This window comes from Embiotoca jacksoni, unplaced genomic scaffold (genome assembly GCF_022577435.1).
Source record: "Embiotoca jacksoni isolate LCO1_2020_lvr unplaced genomic scaffold, fEmbJac1.0.p SCAF_9, whole genome shotgun sequence".
Lineage (NCBI taxonomy): Eukaryota > Metazoa > Chordata > Actinopteri > Embiotocidae > Embiotoca > Embiotoca jacksoni.
Genome location: NW_027185447.1, coordinates 7,886,378 through 7,909,317, shown reverse-complemented (window position 1 = coordinate 7,909,317; position 22,940 = coordinate 7,886,378). Strand labels below are relative to the sequence as shown.

At 40.0% G+C, this 22,940-nt stretch overlaps 1 protein-coding gene across 1 annotated transcript in view; it reads right to left on the bottom strand.

Moving 5' to 3' along the window:
• Positions 1 to 13,161, bottom strand: part of LOC138192585 (band 4.1-like protein 1) — a 49,572-nt gene extending 36,411 nt beyond the window's left edge. Inside the window, exon 1 of the mRNA XM_069140069.1 lies at positions 12,912 to 13,161. The gene's annotated coding sequence lies outside the window, so the exon portion shown is untranslated. The remainder of the gene's footprint in view (positions 1 to 12,911) is intronic.
• Positions 13,162 to 22,940: the final 9,779 nt, after the last annotated feature.

Here is a 22,940-nt window from a genome sequence, read left to right as displayed (position 1 = left end):
CGAGCCTTCGGCGATCTACTCAGAACCGGGTCACGATCTACAGGTTGGAGACTCCTGCTCTAAAGTGTCCTACTCAATACATGTACTGATGTCAGTTTGTTTAAGAATATATTGTATGATATAGTATTATCAGAAATCACTCACCATTGGCCTCAAATCTTCACCAAATATGTCAGTGGGAATATTTCATTTGTCATTTAGCACGTGTGTGTGTACGGTCTTGAGGGCGACAGGAAATACAGGAGAAATGTGGTTATATGATAATCGTCTTAAGAAGGCCACAATAATGACCTGAAGCCTTGAATTAGAAATACAATCTTCTCATGCAAATGCAATCAGTGTTATGTGCCGAGAAGCACAGTGAAGATGATTTACATTCCAAGTCCATTGTTTTTAACATGTATCATTAATATGAACTCACTCATGTTAGCCAATCGGGTCTGTCCACTGTAATGCAACCGCTCAGTGTGAAGGCGAGCTCCATGAAGCAGCTGTCAGAACAATGTGTCTGCGAATCACGAGCGAGCTTGAGAAGAATCCTAATGGATCAGTGTCAGACGTTAGGCCGCTCATTTCACACACTTCGTGATTGCGAGGCCAATCAATTCTTTCATTTGAGTCCTCTATGATTCAATCAGTGCGGGTCCACATCAGTTCTGGTCTCCACACACCTAACCATCTGTGTGAGAGAGATGATGGAGGCTGAGACGTGCGAGCTGCGGCGGCTGCTCAGACTCAAAAATCCTACAACAGTCAGCGTCTTCAAACAGACTGCCATTAAAGGTCTTTCTCCACAATGTCATCTGGGGCTCTTTGCTTCTTCAACTTCAAAGCAAGTCTCTGCTTTCAGAGCATCACCTCCCTCGACGCTGTCAAACTTCACAACGTGTGGGACTGAAGGCCTCCAAAAATAGTTACGTTTTATGACTCGACTTTTCTTTACTTAAAGAAGACAGAAATACTTTTTTATTAATACTTCAGAATCTCATGCACTAAATTAAAACAGCGACAGACTACATTTCAGAAAGTGCTTACATCAATATTTAGCTAATTTAATGCATGTCATTACACAGACACCACTGTACTGCAGATTTAACCTCTCTACTTCCACTCCTGTCTATTAATCTCGCGTTGTGTGGGCACTGTGGTATACTGTATGTGTGGATGTGATTGTCAGTGGGTGTGTTGTAAATGTGTCCAAACTGATAGCACATACAACTAACTGAAGGAGCAATGGCCCCAAACTACCACTGATGGTAATTGTGTCACACATCAAGAGACAGAAGCAAACGTAATACTGACAGCAGAGCAAGAGAAGCTTTTCGTTCCAATCTCACTGTTTATCCACCCTGCTGAGTCAATGCTGGTTACTAAAAACTGTTTACGTTTAAGGCCCTGAAAACCATTTTACGTACAGTAAAAACAATTTGGCAGATTTTTGTCTTAGTTTTCTGTCTTTGTTCTTTTCATTTTTTGTTTCTCTCACTGCCTTGTGCACAAATCAGAATTGAGTAAGATAAGAATCAGATTCTGATAACAGTTGAGGATTCTCTAGCCTTGTTCAGACAGACAGCCCAAATCCATTTTTTTGTCATATCCATATTCAGCAAACTGAATCCAAACCATATGTAGAGGTGGTTTGAAACGCGATTCCAATCGAATTCTGCAAATGCGTTTCAGTCCAGATGTTTGGTGGCTCAGATCAGTTACTCGCAATGTCACACTCAATGAGTGAGCAGAATCTATGCCACTTCTGTGCCAGCAGCTTCCGTGTTGGAAAGCCGCGTCACCAGTGTTGCTGCCTGTTTATGGTTACCACAGCAACCAATGCAGATAGGTTGGTGATGTTTGGATAGTCCAAATCCGATTGGCTCACTTGCATATAACAGTGCAAACAGTCTGCCTTAAAGATCTGATTTGAGAAACAGACCAGGTTTGCCTGCAGTCTGAACGAAGCCTTAGCTTGTCCACACTTCCATCTTATCTTTTGAGCCGATTTAACAAACTGGTTTGTAAATAGTTGACCATTTACTCATCCACCCAACAACGCACAATGAGCAATGCATTGGAGTCATGTTTCTGCTTACCTGATAAAAAGTTCAGAATTTGCTTTCCCTTTAGCTCTGCGGTGGTTTCCACTCCCCTGAATAAAATTCAGAAGGTGGTCTTTTAGCAGCTAAATGACTGACTGTCTTAACCAGCTAGTCACTACCCTTATATAGCTGCCGTTTAGTGGTGGCTAGGTAGTGTACAGTGGACTTTTTGTTGTTATTGGTAAAAACAGCTGCCCGGTGAGCCGTAAACAACATCATGAAAGTTGATAATGTGCACGAAGTAAATTTGTCACCCAAAAAAATCAAAACAATAATGCAATATATGCTATGAAGTCCCACAATGCCGAGGGTAACTGCAGAGTTTAATGATGATTCTCAAAGGGTTTGTCATCACAAGTGACCTTTTTACATTACACTCATTTGAGCTTTTGCTACGATAAAGATGAATTGAAGTCACTTCGATATTTAACCTCACTAAATGTCATTCCCATCATCTCTCTCTCCCATCGTTTCCTGTTTCTCTTTAGACTGCACATGAAGGAAAAACTACCCGAAAATATTCTTGAAGACATAAAACCAGATTTCAGGAGGCTTTAATCTCCTCCATGTTAAAGAAGCCCACAGGCGCATTAATGAGCAACTTAATCCTCTTAAAAACAGCAACAATATTATAATAATCGTTTTATTTCCAGTTAGACTTCATTTTTTATTTTAATTTGAACAGTACGGGTGTTGGACTCAACTTGAACACCTGTAAAATATAATGTAAACTGCTGCAACAGTTATATCAGCTATACAATATGGTTATTGTTTTAGTGCCTTTATACTACATTTAACATTCATTTCAAGTTTAATAATATCAGTGACCATATTCACAGATTTGTGTATATAACGAGGGGCGATTAGTTTTGAGATTGCTCCTGTTGCGCGTGAACGGAGCGAAGCACAGTGACGTACACAGAGGAGGGAGAAGCAATAATCTTCATGAGTAAGTTTTACAAGTTACGTCACTCGATCAACATCAGCACCTGAGGTACACCTGTTTTTGTGACCACTGGAACGTGAACATTTGTGATTCTACCATGGACCTGAAACTTGAACAGAGATCTCGCATGAAAGAAATCAGCTACAAAGACTCATGAAATGCTTCAGAAAATCGACGGTAATGAAGCAATGAACTGGGTGAGGTGTTTTCTGTGGCATTTCCACGGGCCGATGCTGATCAAGCACCAAAACTTGGAAAACTGACCAAGATTATTGCCTCTACCTGCTCCGGTCTTGTCTAGTGCTGCGCTGTCAGAGAATTTTTTTGATCGATTCTTGTATTCGATTCATTTAGTTGTAGGATGCCACATCTGGAATGAGACCTGCTTTAGTTAGGTATACCCTACCAGATCAGTTGTTATTACTCATATGATGTCTGACTAGTCTTTGAAATTCAAGAGTGCGAGTTCCACTCAGAAGGCTTTGGCAAACTGCTTATAAGAACAAACTGCCAGAAAAAGTCTATTTCTAACTAATTAGTTGTTTTTTTCACCATTTATTTCCTTAATTAACTGTTTAAATATACTTTTTGGAAATTATAATTCCCTCCAAGACTTGAAATTTGTTCTGAAAACGTTCTTTGGACTGCAATAAGAAATATTTGGTAGGGAGACACTAAATTCCATCTTTTTTTCTCTAATTTTTGTCAGCCTGAAGACACTTACTGCACAAACAGTGGGTCTTGACTTGAAACGTGTAACTGCAGTTGTTGTTATTGTAGAATGTAGCTCCGCCCTCACTGGTCCCTAAACCCTCCAAACATCCACCAAAAATACAGAAGACATCACTTGTAGCTACAACCCTGCTTAAATTGATCTTAAAGATAATAACCATATAGTTCAGAATCATTTTAGCTGCTGGTGGCACAAAACATGTACCAACTGGTCAATTTACTGGTAGATTTAACAAATGTACCTGTATATATCCTGCAGTTCAATCAGGATCGGAGGGAGCCATGACTCACTTCCACTGACATTCACAACGTTAGAGAAGACTGTTGCAAACTTTTTTTTCTTTTTTCTGCTACCCACTTCACTGTTCTTTTTTTTTGTTTTTTTTTTAATCACAGTGGACTTTGTTTCAAACCTTTACATTTTTGTCGGGTGAAGATTAAAGCTGATAAATCGAATAACTGTGATGTACGGTATCTCCGACTGAAAAAAGAACAGATCTTATCTTCAAATCAAATTAATATGCTTTGTCTCCATGACACGTTTTTGACTGTTTGAGTGTGCTACAAAATACGGCACGTACTATATCAATAAGATAAGCTGCGTTTAGCTGATCAGTCACAGTTATTGAAAATCTTTTATGACAAGACACAGACAAGCAAAATTCCTTCAAACATATACTCACTTGTCCTCATAGTCACACATACACATGCACACAGACTTTACTATCGCATTCAGGACTATCAGCACTGCCATGTCAGTTTATCTCTGGAGATGACCTCCTCTGTGCTCTACATTTCAGTCCAGATACACAGGAATCATTAATGAGCATGGCGGATAGCCTGATGTACGTCTGGCTCAACTGCAAGACTCTCAAACCACACTCATTTAACTGAAAAGAAGTCCCAAACGGCAGAAAGTCCTAGCCAAGAAAAAAGAAGCAAAAGCAGACAACGCGACGCCCCAAAAACACTCATTGTCTGCAGCAGGGCGGCTCAGATAAATTGCCAGATACTAAAACACATGATGGCTGATCATCTAGGGCAGGATGATGTTCGCGATGCACCATTCACCGCGGCCTGCCCGATCCCATTTGTCTTCATGCCATTTCTCAAACAAAGAGTCTGTCAATTTAGAGGCTCCAAAAATTGATGTGTCTTCAGGCAGGCGTCAGTAGCCCACAGGCCCCATCCTTCATCGGCAGATGGGCAGAAGAAATTTGTCAAATATAGCATCTCAAAAATATGTCGGAGCAGAGCGGAGCAGGGGAAACACAGGAATGACAGCTTGTGGATTCCTCTCGCTCCTCAAACACAGTATGCTGTCAGGAAACCGTGCATGTGCTAACGGCATCAAGTGTTCGCCTTTCTCCAGAGTATGTTGGGGAGGGAACAAAATGAGTCTAGTACACAGTGTGAGAGCAAAACGGGGACAAAAGCAGCAGTCAGCGACACCTCTTCTGGTTACACTATCACTGCTTTGCTGGAAAAGCGTTTGGACATTTGGAATTATTTTGCAAAAAAGATCAAATCGAGATAGTTTCACAATCCCCCTCGGAGAAAACAATGCTGTGCTGTTTGAAATGGATAGTTATTTTTAACAAAACAATATGTTGTCAGAAAGTCTTATTGCAATTTTAAGTAAAAACCTGCATTATTTACAGAAAATAAGTAAATAAACCAGAGATATTAAAAACGTTTATTTTTGTGTCAGGTTTTAGGGATCTCATGAGAGCCTCTCAGCCAGAGTTGGCGCTGCTAATTGCTCTATTTTACAGCTTTTTTCAAAGTGCATCATTTAATGGTGTAGATTCGACCTGCCTGCTTGAACAAGTAAAGAGGCCCGTTTCATTTTTGACAGACCCTGTGCTGCTACTGTTGGAAGAAATGCATCATCCTCTCAAGCATTTCTTACAACAAACCCAGAGGGCTTTAGCCCCCATACTGCATTTCATTATGACTTGTTTCCACTTGGCCACCTTATTTGCAAAGGCAATATGTGTTTCCATACAAACCAGTGCTTCCAGTAGCATCCCCCTGCGATAAAGTGCTTTTATTGTGATTACAAACCCACATGGGCTTAAAGGGTTGGTTCCCTGAAATCTTCTTTAAACAAAAGCCTTCCCATTCAGAGGCTACACAATGGTGGTGCTTAAGACCATTTAAAAACTGCACTGGACAAAATTTTAAACCATCTGAATGGCTGGGGTAACTGATAAAAATGAAATACCGGGTTAACTGACCCTTTAATGAAGACACTGATTGAATCCAGGTTGTTAGATTTAGGTTATTACCATCCAGCAATGGCCCTCTCCAGGCTGCCCTCTCCTTTTGCCAGAACATCGGTGGTGACCACCTCATTTACACAAATGAATGAAGCATGTCCCACTATGTTCTCCTATTAATCTGGCTATTCATTAATTAGTAGATTTAATAGGACATAACTTTGACTCAGAAACAAAGACCACTCAATACAATATTACCATCTGTCTGTTTTTCAGGATATTTTAAGAAATCTTTCTAATCCACTACCACTACAAATCTAGGGCTCTTCTTTTGTGCCAAGTGTGAAAAAAAAAAAATCTTCAGGGAGTAAACCAGACCATTTGGCTGCCCTTGTGGATTTTTGCAGCTAAAAATTCCACTGAATGCCATATTTCTTAAATCCTTCTCCATGGTGGCTTTGACTACCACAAAGACAATCTCGGTGCTTATCATTAGATGTCACCAGGGCAGAGGGACTGTTAATCCGTGGCTGTGACACTGCTGCATGAGGATTCTTAGAAAATGATAACCATGGCCCGGCATTATTTCTAGTAGTTAATATTGAAAAACAAATACCCATGTGGTGTTTGGGATCTCTTGTTTTAGTCAGCTGATGTCCCTGTTACTAGTGTGGTCTTGAGGTCCAGGCCTTGAGGTCTTTTTTTTTTTATTCATATCTGCAAATCTTTATTCAGCTAGAAGTGCAACACAGTATTCACAACTATAGAGAGTTGCTAACATTCTGTATGCTGTTCTTACTGTTAAAATGAACAGTATTTTGAATGCAACACTCTCCATCTTATGAAGGCAGTGAAGGCTCACTATATTGCTTACTGTGAATACTAGAATGAATAGCTGTGTATTTTCTGTTATTGATGTGTATGCAGACACGTCTGAAGCAGCTACTGCTGCTCAAAGAAAATGGTACGCACTGTCACATAAAAAGCATGTTCTGTACAGTAAATGTTAAATTACTGTATCGACACTGCCATGCACAGAAGCCACCCACTGCACTAGCCAATCCCTGAAGATTCCTCAATGAGCCTTGCCATTTCATCATGTGGCTCACTCCATATCTGGGCTTTATAATCAGTGCCTCCCTCCTAATGGCATACACAGCCAGTCCATCAATCCTCGCTGGGCAGGGGCCGGCTCTGGGAAACCAGGTAAGGGCTGGTGGGGGTCGGGGAAGAGGGAGTGGCGAGATGTCCCTGTTGAGGAGAAACAACATACATACATTCTGCAAAACCTTTGGCACTCAGCAGTCCTGGGAGCAGATTGCGTAGCACAACTTTTAAGTCTGCTGCAAATCATGTCACGCGGCAACCGGGATAAATGATACGACACCCAAGCCAATGAGGCTGCAAGTTCATCCTCCCGAAGAGAAAGCAAGCCCAGAGGGAGTGGTGCTACCTGCGCCTCCCGAGTATGAGCTCTCTCTTGTGGGAAGGGTCTGCACTACTACAGAGGGAATTACAGGGGTTAGTACAGTCTCTGCACAACATCTGAACTACTGAGTTTCTTTTCTTGAGCTGATATGAAAAGACAGATTGTTTGATTACAAACTTATCTATGTCTGCTTCTTTATCACTTGGAGCCAAAGAAGGTGGCAACTGTGCATATCTAAATTATTAGAGCGCGGGGAGGGGCTGGGGCGGGTTCACTGTAAAGTTAATCCCCACTGATTAAAACAAATCAAGCAGTGAAATCTCTCAAAATGAGCTGTCATAGTGCATCATTTGATTTATGAGTATCTTAAATATTTAGCAGTTTACATGAGTAGCTTCCATTCTACACTAGAAAGTAATCTAATAATCACTTAGTGAAGAGGGTCAGGACATGTAACAAGGCGTGGCACTGCTACTTTTAAGGTTAAAAGCATTTTAATGCCGTAGACATGATTTGAATAATTAGTCTCAGAGCAAAACACATTGTTTTAAGAGCCATGAGTTAACAGAAGCTTGTGTGGGTGACATGGATCGTGAGACATGTTGACGTACTACTGATTCGCTCACTGACAAACACAGTCCAAACAGACAAACACACTGCAGCAGTTCACATCCAGAGGGACTGTAGACTCTAAAATATTATTATTATTATGCAACTTCATATGGTGTGTGTGTGTGTGTGTGTGTGTGTGTGTGTGTGTGTGTGTGTGTGTGTGTGTGTGTGTGTGTGTGTGTACAGGCGGAGTGAAAAAGAGCTCAATTTAAACATAACCATCTACTCCCTGAAAACTGACAATCATGTTGAATCAGCACCTTCTGAACACTGAAACTGAACCATATGAGCTTCATAAAGTTACTTTATCTTGCAAAGCTATTTTTCTGGGTGCATAACATCATATAGGTGTTGTTGTTGTTTTGACCTCCTGTAGCTGCAGTGATCATTATGACTGCAACTGTACAAAGAAATTAATTAATAATAAAAGTAATTAAATAATGAATTGAGTGCAATTTATCCATAAACATATAGGCCTATGATTCCCCACAGTAAAAGCATCCTCTGCATGCTCATAGTGTAGACCGTGATGATTCCTCTGATTACCTCAAAGTATTTCAACCCCTTTGACATGCAAAATTAAGTAGAAAAAGAAGAGACAGCTTCACTCTTCACGCAGTGACAAGAAAATGACAGGCACCATGCTGTGCTTGCAGCAGTTGTCTTTCTATTTGACCAAACTGTAGTTAACACAGAGGCATCAGGCGTGCCTGTTTAAAATGCAGTTACTATGGTAACCCGAGCCTAACATTGTCTGTCAAGCATATCAAAATAAGATAAAGAAGATGACAAAAAAAAAAAAGAGAGAACAGCCCGTAGGCATTATTTTGCTAGTTGGGAGATAAACATGCGTGAGAGGGAGGAGGAGGTGAACCGTCACATGGCACAATGCTGAAGAATGTGACAGTTCATGTAGAGGTAGGTGCAGTGAAGTGACACAGTGGAAGCAGTGGTGGTGGGTGGAAGAGGATGACCAACACTTTCAAGTAGGATGTCAGCTTCTAGTCCGCTTTAAAATGTTTTCATTAATGCAAAAGGTCAGTCAAACGAGATGTAGATCTGTGGTAGAGTATGTGTGTCAATGTGGAGGGACAACATGATGTTGGATCAAACACTGCATGAGATTAGGGTTTAAGCATCTTAGACATGTGAATTTAGGGATAATCATTTATTTATAAATCTGGTCACACTACTCGTATCAAATGTGTAACGTGATGTAAAATGTAGGTGCAGATTATCACCATGTAGTCTCAATGCAGGATATGTAATGGAAATGATGCTCATAGTCTTTAAACTTGTCATCTGATCATCAATGAAAATCTTCTTTGGTATTTTGTGAATTAGGATGCTGCATAGTTTTATGGTATCGACATTAAGTGTTGTATAGAGGAGCTGCTGAGTAGTTAATCAACGTTTGTACTTTTTTGCAAGTATTTAGATTTGTATTTTGTATTTATTTATTAGCATATTCCCACACCAAAAATGAAGACCTCGGTTGACTGTTGAATGGCATTAAAATTACCTGTATTTACATTTATTGCGACCTCTAGTGGTTGTAGCAATGACAAAGGAAGCAATGAAGGAAGTCAGGTGACGGAGTATAAAGAGAAACGGTTGAGGTGTCTCAATTTTTGTACTTCCGTTAGTAAGTTTATATGTTGTTACAATTACTTGAGTATTGCCTTAATTTTGGCAGAGTAATGTTGTCTCAAAATATAAACAGCTGGTTATTGCTGCACAAAATAACCATAGCACTTGAATCCATCACCTACCAACATATCTACCGCCTTCTTAGTTATTTTACCTAAACATTTTATTTGTTTTCATTATGCACACAATAAACAAACTGAGGGCTTCTTTTCAACAACAGTATGGTGAGATAAACACTTTAATGTGAACATGTAGAACTTGTATTTTTAGGTTCCTTGGTAGCCACAGTTTTAAAACAGGTCTGTGGTCCCTCACAATAATGAACAACATAAGGTTGAAGTGTCCAGTGCTTTAAGCATTTGTGAACCAGTACGAGCGCACCACCGGCTGCTCAAAGTCCACTGCATGTTTTCATACTTGATAGTGTGAACACACCTACAAACTCAAAATTGCTATTGTAAGTATTTAAGGGTGTGATTTGACACAGCCAAAGTCCAAGTATATAGATGGGTAGAAGGTGATTGGATGGATCAAACTCAGGACTTTAACCCGTGAGACAGCTGTTAGTAGCCCCAGTGAAAACAAAAATGAACACAAATTTACTGTAACTTACAAACGGTATTTTAAATATGTAACGCATATTACGCCAGGGAAGAGCAAGTAACGTAACTTAAGTAAGAAATGTAGTTGTTGTAACCCAAACCTGTTGTTTCAGTATGAGGATTTGTTGTTGTTTATTTTACTTTTAGATTTTTTTTTTTTTACAATCGGTACTCTATGGAAGCAGAGTTCAGACTAGGTTTAAACTTACTCTTCTTTGAGCCCCAACTGCTTCAATGTATACTTTCACTTAAAGAGTTCAATAAAACCAAACATATCACAACATTTTCAACTTTATATCACATACTGAATTTAGTTTTTTTTCATTACATTACTCATTACATTTTACAGCCTCTCAAGTAGGATCGCTAGCTATCAGTAATCGTAATAGTATCCTTCAGGAAATGTATCATCGCAGGTTTTAATCAAAAGATGTTTTAATTATGGTTTTCCACACAATAGAATATACCCATGTCAAAAACTGTGTCATAACCTTAATATGTTGCTGGAGGAGGGAAATGTGACGTCTTGCTGAGTCGGGCATTGTCATTTGTGATGATAATGCCAAAGTGACAGTTTAGTGCATGCTGTTATCTTTAGTATGCCTTTAAAGCTCCTCTCACTTCTTTTCAATGAGTTCACCCTGTAGAGGCCCTGCATCAATGAGCTATTACAAATCGATCATAGGATGACTGAAAATAGGACTCGAGGGAGAATTGTATCAAAGTGTGCTACCTCAAACAAGCATGCATGCTGAATTTACGTGCACAAAAGCACGCACACAAAGGTGCATCCTGCCAATCTACAACATAAGACCCAGCGCCTAGGGTGTTTACACTGATTGGTGATGCACTGCACTGACGTTACACATCCTCCAGGACGTATGGAGTCACCGCCTGTGCATCCGCCATATAACCTTGCGAGTCCCACACTGTTTTAACTGAGGAGATTGCTTGAATGTCTGCTGCATCTTATCTATCACACAAAAGGGAAATTACTCTGTGGTAAATGTAGCATGTATTGTGTATCTCCTAGAACCACCTTCATCCTAGGAAATAGGTGTTCAATCATTTTTCCTGGAGGTATTTTGAACAGAACATGCATCCACACAAAGAGGCTTTGCCCTCTAATCTGAACGAGCATAGGAGTGTTACAGAGGCGCAGCACACTGTCTACAGTGCTGCACAATTGTAATGAACACCAGGGATCCTGAAAGTGGAGCAGGTGAAAGGAAAATGAGATTGGAGGATGCAGAAAGGGACAGAGCCGTGGATGGACAGATGGATGTATTTTAGATGTAATTTGCCCCCTTCTTGACTCTGCCTCCACAAATTCAGAGTCTTGGAGATGCTGTAGCCTGTGGTGTGGCTGCGAAGGAGCCAGAGACTCGAGGACTGACGGTCTGTTTTGAGTGGGAAGGGGGTGAACAGAAGGATAGATTGCTGATAATGATAACTTCTGTCGTCTGACTTGTCTGGAGGTGCAAATAAAACTTGCAGAATGGTGCTGTAGGTTGTTTTTTTTTTCTATTGGAAACGGTTTGTCAGTAAACTTTGTTCCTTCATTCCTTGTCAAACTTTTACTGCAGTGGCTGTGCGATCTGTGAAAGTCAGTTTTCTTTCATATTGCTGTTTCTGCTGTAGGCTGACTGCCAAAATCTAATCTGAAATTTCATTTTTGTTTATAGTTTACACAACATCTGCTATTTTTGGAGTACTTTGTCCACCATGTATGAAAGGGGTTCATTTTGAGAGAAGAATTCAGAAGAGAAATATGTAATATAACTCATTTTGTTGGTGCTTTGGCCCTGATGTACAGCTCACAGTTGCAGCTTGTGAAATTGAGTAACTACCTACCTGTTGCCTGACTAATTATTCTCTAAAAATGACATCCAAGGAAAGCAACCTGATCAGTTGCATTAAGCCAAATCTGCCCCTTTTCTTTACTGGTTGAGATAATTGTGCATTTTCTTTCATTTTATACTCTTCTACCTGTATTTTCAGGGCATTTCTAGTTTAATAGCTCACTTTCAGACACTGCAGTTCACACCTTCAGAAGACCCTCCGGTTGCCGGGGCGCCCACGCCTGCCCCCTCTGCCACACCCGCGACAATACACTCCGTCTTCAATTAGCTCATTATCTTGAGCATCAGCTGTTAGCCTATAGCTTCACACACACAAAAACCACAATTCTCACACACACACTAGGCATGGCCAAGAATAGGTCTGAACAATTGTACGTGGGCTGGATGTGTTCAGTACCGGAGCCGAACGGACGTTATGTGATTCAGTAGGACGATAAAGGTGCACCTGCTGCCTGCTGGGCCCATATGCATGAAATAAAGGATGCCCTCATTTTATGCAGCTTATTCAAGCAGCCTGCCGACCATATTGGTCGTATGAGAGCTGTGTGGCAACACCCTCTCCATCCGCCCATGACACTTGAGGCACAAAGCGGTGTCTTTGCGGAGCATGCAGAACGCGTATTTGTGCAAAAGCTCATCGCCGGTTTGACATGCTTCTCATTCTCTGCCTACAATGTCACTCTGTAACAGCCGGTAAAAGGCAGCGTGCACCTGCTCCGCTGTCATCAGCGCCGTAGCAAGACAAACAAATAAACTGCATTACCTGTCCTGTCAGGTCCCGGTGTCAAGCCTCAGTCCAGGTTCTGATCATTGAGATCGCAGGAAACTGGAAGACGGACGCCGCCACCGCCCCGCAGCGCCTTTTTTTTTTTTTTTTTCCTCTGCCACGGGAGATGTAGCCCTGCAGGCTGGGACGACAGACGGGCACAAGCCGGCAAGGATGGCTAACAGTCGCGAGGGTTTGGAGGACAGTAGAGGGGCGTTTTCACGGTGTAAGCAAGGGAACTCCTAACGTCGTGCGTAATGTGTGAGGACCGCTCCGCTCATGACACGCAGCGTCTCTTAGCACTTTGCTGATTTTCGGGTCACCTTTTGCACCGTACATCTCAGTGTTGCGGCGCTTTTTGCAAAAGATGTTTAAACGCGCAGTCCTATAGCCTAGTTTCACTGTGATCTAAATAAATGTAAACCCACTTGTGTGGCCATTTCTTTACGAGAGAATTTAGTGCATGTACAATATGTTTTCTTTATTAGGCTGGGTGATTTTTCATTGCCAATTATATGTCTAGTTATACAGTATATTCCAATTCAAGCACTTCAGCTCCATAAATGCATTTAGATACATTGGATATTTTGCATTAGATTACCATTAGGCAGAGACAGGCTTAAACCTGGAGTCAGATTCAGCATCATGAAATAGGGATCGGTTAAGGATATGCTCAGGATAAGATGTAGGAAGCATGCAGCCACAGTATATCAATGTGAAGCAGATTAAGTTATCCCAGAATGCACTCCTGAGGTTTGGAAATGAGTGCCAACACTCCTTAAACTGAAGGATGGACCCCTGCTGAGCTGTTGCTCCAGAGCTTTTAGCAAGGAGCAACTCTGTAGTCTATTTGTGTCAGAGCACCTTCAGATGTCGTTTATATACCTGTCATTTACTAAGAGCCCAAATGCAATTTGCATTTGACATCATTAAATTGCAGATTTACTTTACTTTGCACAACACTAATTGAAACTCCTATTGATAGCTGTAACTAGCTCTCTCTCTCTCTCTCTCTCATTGTGTGTCTGTGGTGGGAGGGGGATCTTATTCAATTATAGATGGCCGCTTTATTTTTTTTATTGTGCTCAGAAAGAAATCATTCTCAATATACACGTGCACACACATCCGACCTGCCTTAATTTCTGACGTACTTTGCATTCAGAGCTATGTGAAAGCCCATCATTAACTCGCAACATTAAGTCAAAAAGGCCATACTGTTCTCTGCACAGCAAGCAGTGTGTGTAGAATGGATGAAGGCTCAGTGGGTGATGTATTGCATTGGTGACTCATAGCAACCTTCTGTGCTAAACGCCCTCTTTGGCTTTCATGCACAAGTGTTCTGTTGAAATGCAAATATGCATACAGGAAAATCAATTCTTGTCACGCTTCTGTGGGTATCCTTCACTTGGTTACAGGATATGCAAAAATTAGCATATGGGGAAGATTTGTGAAGCAAAACTAATGCTATGGGATAAGTCTTGGATTATTATCGCTGGGGTAATTGTTTCAATGCGGACTGTAATGCCCACATACCCATGTTACAATTTTTTTGGTATATCAGTGGATTAATAAGAAGCTACAAGTCAGGCCAAATAGTTGTGAGGAGATTCCACCACATGGTGGCAGTCAGATACTATCTTCACACTCATCATCGCAAAGTGTGGAATGAACTGTACAGACTGCATATGCTTCAGCATCTATCACTCTCTTAAAGGGAACTGCATTTGCTGTGCACCTGTAGTTTTACTCTGTAATTACACGCTGGGCTATTTTCTGGTAGTTTCAGCTCAAACCTTCACCAGAATTCCACAATGAAGGATGTGGCACCTATACAAGTCTCACTTATGAAGTATTATCATTTCTGCAGTTATTAAAGACTGGACAGCACCCCGGTTCTATTTACGGCTGAGAAAACTGACCTCATGTCATTTGTTAATTTAAGATGAAGTCATGTCATCAGCATGCACCTTCAAACATGATGTATATGTGCTGGATGTTTAAAGAAAGATTTCAACATCCCTTTAAAAAAATAAATAAATACATTATGGCTTACTGTTTTTTTCTTGTCTAGACAATCTGAAGCAGTGTGCAACTATTGGAGAAATTTTCATTTGCAACATTGTAAAACAGTTTATAGAATTATTGTCACCTTTTAAATCTATTGCTTTCCAAGTTTATTCAACTAAAAAAAAAAACCATTTTTATTTGCAGATAATTTGAACTGATCTCTTCTGGCTTGAAGTCTTTTGGCATTAAATGATGATTTAAATGAATGTACTACCGAGTCTTAATCAAGTCGTTAAATCTTGTTGTTAAAAGGGGAACTTCAGTCTTCCCCTTCTGTCGGTGAGAGTAATTACAAAAACTATGAGAGATTTATCGAGGTTTAACCAGTGTTGTGTGAACTCGTTTGACTTGAGTGTAACACATGTTAATTCTTATGTAAAAATGAAGTATCAAGTGATTATTAGAAAGTTCCAGATCAAAGACCAGTAGAAGAGTGGCCCTAAACCTCACCAGTTGCACAACTGTGAAAATGGTGCAACAGGCACCTCCTTGTAATTAAAATAATTCAGCGAAAACCTTACAAGTATTTCAAAGGATTTTGATGTTTAATGTCAGACTCAACCAATTGTGTGTTTCTTTTCCCATGCTATTATATTTAAGAGGCTCTTAATTCCTCCTATTAGACAAAAGGCACATGAAGTTCCCTGAAAGTTCTTCAATGCTTTTGCTATGTTTTTTTAGTAGCCTTCTCTTATGCTGTTAAATACAGGATAGTTTCATGCAGCTATTTAATTAGGACACAGTGCCTCAATCCCATTTATCCCATTATGATGACAGCCTGTGGACACTCTGAAACTGAAACTCACTCAGTCCTGGATCGCGTACAAATGTGACATGATTTTTCCTTCTGGTCGAGAAGTTTGCCTCTAACTTTTTGGCCTCGGCTGCTCAGTTACTAATGCAGGTTGCATCACTTGATGCACGTTCCCCAAGTGTCATCAGACCTCTTGTCAATGAAAGTTCTTCACTTATCCTGGACCTTGAAGTTGTATAAACAATCATGCACGCACGCTGGACACACACCTGTGTTCACTGTTCCAAGAGTGCTGCTTGACGTGGGCCCTGTCTGACAGCTGTGTATTATGTGGCGGGGTGTTCTCAGTTTAAGACAGGGGTGGGCAATTATTTTTTCCATGGGGCCACATGAGAAACAGAAAATATTGTGGAGGGCCAGGCCAAAAGCCTGAACTCAATTCTGCATAATAAGCACTGCAGCTTTAGTCCATGCAAGAGGTAAAATTAGAAAATATGTTTATTTTGTAATTTCCAATCAACCTCACACGGGCCGGTCGGAATCAACCAAAGGGCCACATGTGGCCCACGGGCCACACAATGCCCAGGTCTGGTTTAAGACCTCTCCACTGAGACCTCACTAAATTTAAGCCAAGCCAAAACCACCTCCCATGGCCATACATGCAAATGATTAGAACATCTGGATCTAAGTTATATGTTGTGCTCCTTATAGATCTATAGTATGTGTGCTAAGGTGCATTTTGAGATCTCGGTGTCCTTCCTTGAACACCTGGCTTGTAAAAGGAGAAAAACAAAAGTATTTATATTAATATTCCAGAAGGATTAATTTCTGTCTAAATTATAGTTATTTGATCATTTGGGACTTTAGTTGACATAAATGTCCAGTTAAATCACTAAGCAGCATGAATTCTGTGGGCATACTTAACACAGAGATGCAATGCAACAACTACCACTCAAGGATGTGGTAATGGAGGAGAGGACTGTGCTTAGGGGCTCAGTGCTTACATCATCTGCTGCTCTGACATCATTTTACTATTCAAAGCTTGTACAAATAGAGACTTAATGTTGTTTGCCAAGTTTGACCCAAGTGAGGGGTTTGATAGTTAACTCAACAGATAAAGGGAGAGGAAGAATTTCAAATCCATCATTCATCCACAGGTCAGTCCTCAAACACGGATACAAAGTCTAAGATTAATATATTTCGACAGTGCACTGAAGCAGCGCAAGTAAGTGTGGTACGGGCAGATGTTTGGTGTTTCTTCCAAGTTGGAAACAATGAAAGATGAATTACTTGGTGTGATCAATGAAGAAATGCCAAGTGTGAGCTCGGGAAGTGCGTCAGAGCTATGGTTGACTGAAGCAGTGATGAGCTTTGTGCAGAAATTTACTGCTCTTGTTCTTCTTTGCCTAAAGTGCATTAGATCCTTTAAACACCCGTTGTTTAACAATTCTTAGCATTTGTCTGTACTTTTTACTCTTGTGTGAGAAATTGTGTGAGGAGCCTGACAAAAGGATAGATTAAATCGTGATAAAACCGTTAAACAAAATTAAAAGTAAAGAGTGGGATCTTACAAAATTTACATTCAAAAGCAACACAAAATATATCAAGAACAATGCTCAAGGTTTTAATGAAGGGAATCCAAAATTGTTTCAGTTCCTTTATTGTTAAACCCAGAGTGCTTGATTAATCAGGTAAAATGTATCTAATGGGATTAAATGTTTTTAGAAAGTGAATGCCATGACTGATCTTTTGATACTGTATGCTGTTAATGTATGTACCTGTGTAATGAAACATTAGTGTATATTTAAAAAGTCCCCTGATGAAAAGTTACAACATAGTTTTGTACACTGTAACCATTACGGCAAGTAAAATATGTTTTTATTTAATTTTGTTATCTTCATTTTACATAATTCTTAATAAATTACAGATATTGTAACCAAACAGTTAAAATTTAAGGAAATATGCACGCATATAATCTTAGTTTTACATCTATCATAGGAGGAAATTAATTGAAATGATAAGAATTATATATTGTATATGCTGGCTCTATGGTCTATCTTTAAAACACACAATATTGCTAATATCACTTTTATGTCAATAATTCTGAGATACACCACTGAAACCTGATACTGCCTCTTCTCTAAATTCTTTATCAAGCTGCTTGGCCAATGTTAAAATTTGGCTCTCACAACATTTTCTTCATCTCAATGAAAGTCAAACAGAGATTTTGCTACTTAGTCCTTGCTTGATAATATTTAATCTTGACTGGGCCCTATATGGCATCATCCTGTCAACCTAACAAACCTGAGTATTACTTTTGATTCCTCCTTTAAATGAAACCTGCAGATGAAATATGTTGTCAAAGCCAGCTTCTTCCAGCACAGAGTTTTAGTTAAGGTCAAGCCATTCCTTTGTTTTAAAGACATAGAAAAGGTCACTCATGCTTTTATTACTTATAGCAGACCTGGGCATTGTGTGGCCCGCGGGCCACATGTGGCCCTTTAGTTGATTCTGACTGGCCCGTGTGAGGTTGATTGGAAATTACAAAATAAACACATTTTCTAATTTTACCTCTTGCATGGACTCAAGCTGCAGTGCTTATTAGGCAGAATTGAGTTCAGCCTTTTGGCCTGGCCCTCCACAATATTTTCTGTTTCTCATGTGGCCCCATGGAAAAAATAATTGCCCACCCCTGACTTATAGGTTGGACATTGCAGTTTATTAAATGTTGGGATGGACTAGTATTGTTCAATATGGGGTTCATTTTAAAGTTTTATTTTATATAACTGCTTAAATGGAGCAGGACATCTTATCTGTTTGACCTGTTGCATCACTATAACCCTTGTCGCCCGCTTCAGTCACTGGGCCAGAAGCTCTTTGTTGTTCCCATCAATCCAGACCGGCTCTCGGGGGTCGAACGGGCTGTCTTAGAGGTAGCTCTGAAACTTTGAAACAACCTCCCCCTCCAGATGGTGCTGAACTATACCAGTGTTTGAATCCCATTTGAGAACATTTATTTTTGCTGTTTTTTCCAGATTAGGTCAAATTTGATTACAATTTTATTACAACCGTGTTTCCAAAAAGTTGGGACACTGTGTAAAATGTAAATAAAAACACATTGTGATGATTTGTAAATTATGTAAACCCATATTTAGATTAAAATAGAGCAAAGACAACATATCAAATGTTAAAACTTAGAAATTGTATTGTTTAATGAAAAATATATGCTTATTTTGAGTTTGATGGTAGCAGCACATTTAAAGAAGTTGGGACAGGGAACCAAAAAAATGGAAAATTTGTGTAATATCAAAATAAACCCACCTGGTCCAACATCTCACAACAAGGTTCATTGGCAACAGATCAGTAACATGGTTGGATATAAAAAGAACATCCCAGAGGCCTGTGAAAGACTGCGTGGGAACATAGTGCTAAGCATAGCTTACAGTTCCTCAATGTAAAATTGCCAAGAATTTTGGAATTTCATCATCTACGGCAGACCTGGGCATTGTGTGGCCCGTGGGCCACATGTGGCCCTTTGGTTGATTCCGACCGGCCCGTGTGAGGTTGATTGGAAATGACAAAATAAACACATTTTCTAATTTTACCTCTTGCATGGACTAAAGCTGCAGTGCTTATTAGGCAGAATTGAGTTCAGCCTTTTGGCCTGGCCCTCCACAATATTTTCTGTTTCTCATGTGGCCCCATGGAAAAAATAATTGCCCGCCCCTGATCTACGGTAAATAATATCATAAAAAGATTCCGAAAATACGGAGAAATCTCTGTAACAAATGAAAACCAATATTGGATGTCGGTGATCTTCAGGCCCTCGACTGGCACTAGATTAAAAACACATAATTCTGAAGTGTAAATCACTGTATGGGCTCGGGAACACTTCCAAAAACTATTGTCTGTAAACATTTAATTTTTGCATCCACAAGTAGAGGTTAAAACTCTATCATGCAAAGAAGAAACCATATAAAATGTGAACGTGATCCAGAAGCCCACCACCTTTTGTGGGCCTGACCTCATTTAAGTTGGACCGAGGTGAAGTGGAAAACTGTCCTGTGGACTGACAAATCAAAATTTGTAATTCTTTTTGGAAATCATGGATACGGCGTCCTCCGGGCTAAAGAGGAGAACAACCATCCAGGTTGTTATCAGTGCACAGTTCAAAACCCAGCATCTGTGACAATTTGGGGGTGCATTAGTGCTCATGGCATGGGCAGCTTGCACATCTGGAAAATAACTATTAATGCTGAACGATACAGGTTTTGGAGTGACATATACTGCCATCCAGACAACGTCTTTTTCAGGGAAGACTTTGCTTATTTCAACAAAACAATGCAAAATCACCTTCTGTACCTATTACTAAAGTATGGCTCCATAGTGGAAGGGTCCAGGTGCTAAACTGGCATGCCTGCAATCTAAACCTGTGGCCCATTGAAAATATTTGGCGCATCATGAAACAAAAAATACATCAAAGGAGACCCCGACCTGTTGAGAAACTGAAATCCTACAGCCATAAGCAAGTATGAAACAACATTTGACTTTCAAAATTCTAGCAATTTGTCTTCTCAAAACAATAACATTTCTCAGTTTCAGCATTTGATATGTTGTCTTTGGTCTACTTTCAATTAAATATGGGTTTATAGGATTTGCACATCATCGCACTCTTTTTAATTTACATTTTACAGTGTCCCAACTTTTTTGTAAACAGGGTTGTAAATAAAACTGAGTTGATTTGGCTAGACTTGAATCTATAGAAACAAAAGTTTTAAAGCATTTTTAGTGAACTACAATAATACAGAAAATCGAAGTAATTCCAAATTTTAAGACGCCAAAACATGATAAAGCAATCTGGACCGCCACAGGGCCCCTGACTGCTGTTACATATATGTAATGTCAAGAAAAAAGCAAAGGAAAGCTCTGGCATAGTGTTTCTGGTTCATGGGATAGTATGGAAGTTTTAAGCAGACAGACAGATGTAAGCAATAGAAACAGTAATGTCGAGGGAATGACGGGCAGCCCAGTTTCTTGTCTGGATCTAATTTGCTGTTAAGCATGAGCATCAAAGTCAGTGCACCTTTTACAGTCCTCTGCGAAGCCCATCCTCATACTCAAGCTTTGCCTGCAGATGTCCTCGCTGAAGTCAAGCCAGGCAGCTGTACAGGTAGCAGCCTTGACCAAAATCAAATACGACTTGTAACATCCTTGTTTGTTAAACAGGTTTCCAGACACACCGAGTTTTCTTTTGTTTGATTCCCTGTGACCCTCAATAGAAATAAGTGGGAATAAAGTACTAAACAAATCAGCAACACTCCAGTGCAGGTGCTGAGGGCATTGATGTTCCCAGAATGAGGAATTAGACTTCAGTGTTCCTTTTCTGTGAAGATTCGCAAGTGAATTGCGTTCAACTTTATAATCGTGCTAAATGTGGTTTTCACATGTCCAGTAAAACAGAGGCTACACTCAATCATTCATATAAAGTGGAATTGAAAAATCCCCTCACGAATTGCAGACAAGGAACAATTTACACTTGACACTGAATGGAGTTTCACCTAAAACTCCATGTTCCCACTATTCGGTTCAATGTTTTTTGTAAAGTATGAGGAGAAATTTAGCACAAAAAGGTCACCAATATGTAATAAATCTACAAACACACAAATACCAAGCAATTTGAACACGCGGAAAATAATTTTCTTTTGTTTTCACGGCCTACACACATACATGCTGCATTAAGGGGAAAACTGTGACATCAGGGCTTTCAGTGACTTCTAATGTAGTTTAGAAGTATGTTCCTCCATTAATGTGTTTCCCCCTGTTAGAATTGTGTATAGTGCTTGTACTGTAAAGTATAGCTCTAAATCAGGGCTCTTTACATCGTAACATAGTTAATATTGTACAGAGAAAACCAAAAATTCCCTCTTAAACAAACACGTAGTGACAGTAGGAACTTTCTTTTGACGGGAAGAAACCTCTAATACAGGGGTGTCAAGCATACGGCCCGCGGGCTGGATCCGGCCCGCCAGGGGGTTCAGCTAGGCCCGCCGGATGACTTTGCTAAGTGTGAAAATTACAGAAAGACATAAATTGCATTTCTATGAGAATATGGAGATTTATGAGTACAAACGTTTTGTAATTTTTTTAATCGATCCAGTATTTGCTTCAAAAACAGCGTAAATGCAACGTCTGCTCTGGAGGAAGAAGCACTCGGTGCTCACTTTGTGACGCGTTTGACGTCAAACGCGTCACAAAGCGAGGGAATCTGCAGAGGAGAGCCGGGGCAGATAAACAGTGGGCTGATGTCTGAGTTTTTGGTCTTTATGTTTCTAGTTTATTGTAGAAAGACCTTAAAATAGGGTTTATCAACCAAAAACCTTCACCAATGATATAAACATAGAGAAATATTGTCGTTATGTATGCTATGATTTTACTGGTCTGGCCCACTTGAGATCAAAGTGGGCAGCATGTGGCCCCTTAACTAAAATGAGTTTGACACCCCTGCTCTAATAGAGCCAGACTCAGGCAGGCTGACCATCATCAATATTTTCTTCATATACATACAGTAGTGAAGTGTTGTAATGAAACAGACAGAACTGTCTGAAAATACTATGATTTAAGGTGCTAAAATGTCCTTGAAAGGACAACTTCAAATGACCCACATCCTAAAAGCTGTGGCTTAGTTTAATGTGATTTGAATTCAGTGGATTTTTGACAACGCCAATAGTTTATACGGATTATATATTACTCTGTCCATCAGTTGGTGCACCACTTTGTTAAAACCATTTAGCAGAAACTAACTACATTTCCTTGGGTGCTATACTTCAGTATGATTCTGGGGCATTTTCACTTGATTATTTTCATTCAATGCAACTTCTACTTATGTAGTTTTTACTTTACTATATTAACAGATATAATGGGGAGTTTCTGGATTGAGATTGGGGATAATTGGGGTGGTATTCCCCTGATTTGTCTTCTATTGATTTGTCGAATGCTTTGGTTTATGGCCAAATAGCCACAGACATACCCATCAGCCTAAGCTACTAAGATGCTAACATACTGAATTAAGACAGCGACCATGGTAAACATTACACATGCTTTAACATCAGCATGTTGGTGTGAGAATGTCGCCATGCCGATATCAGTATTTAGAGCAAAGCATCCGGGGTGTAGTCTCACAAAGATGGATGTGTTAATCCATGCCG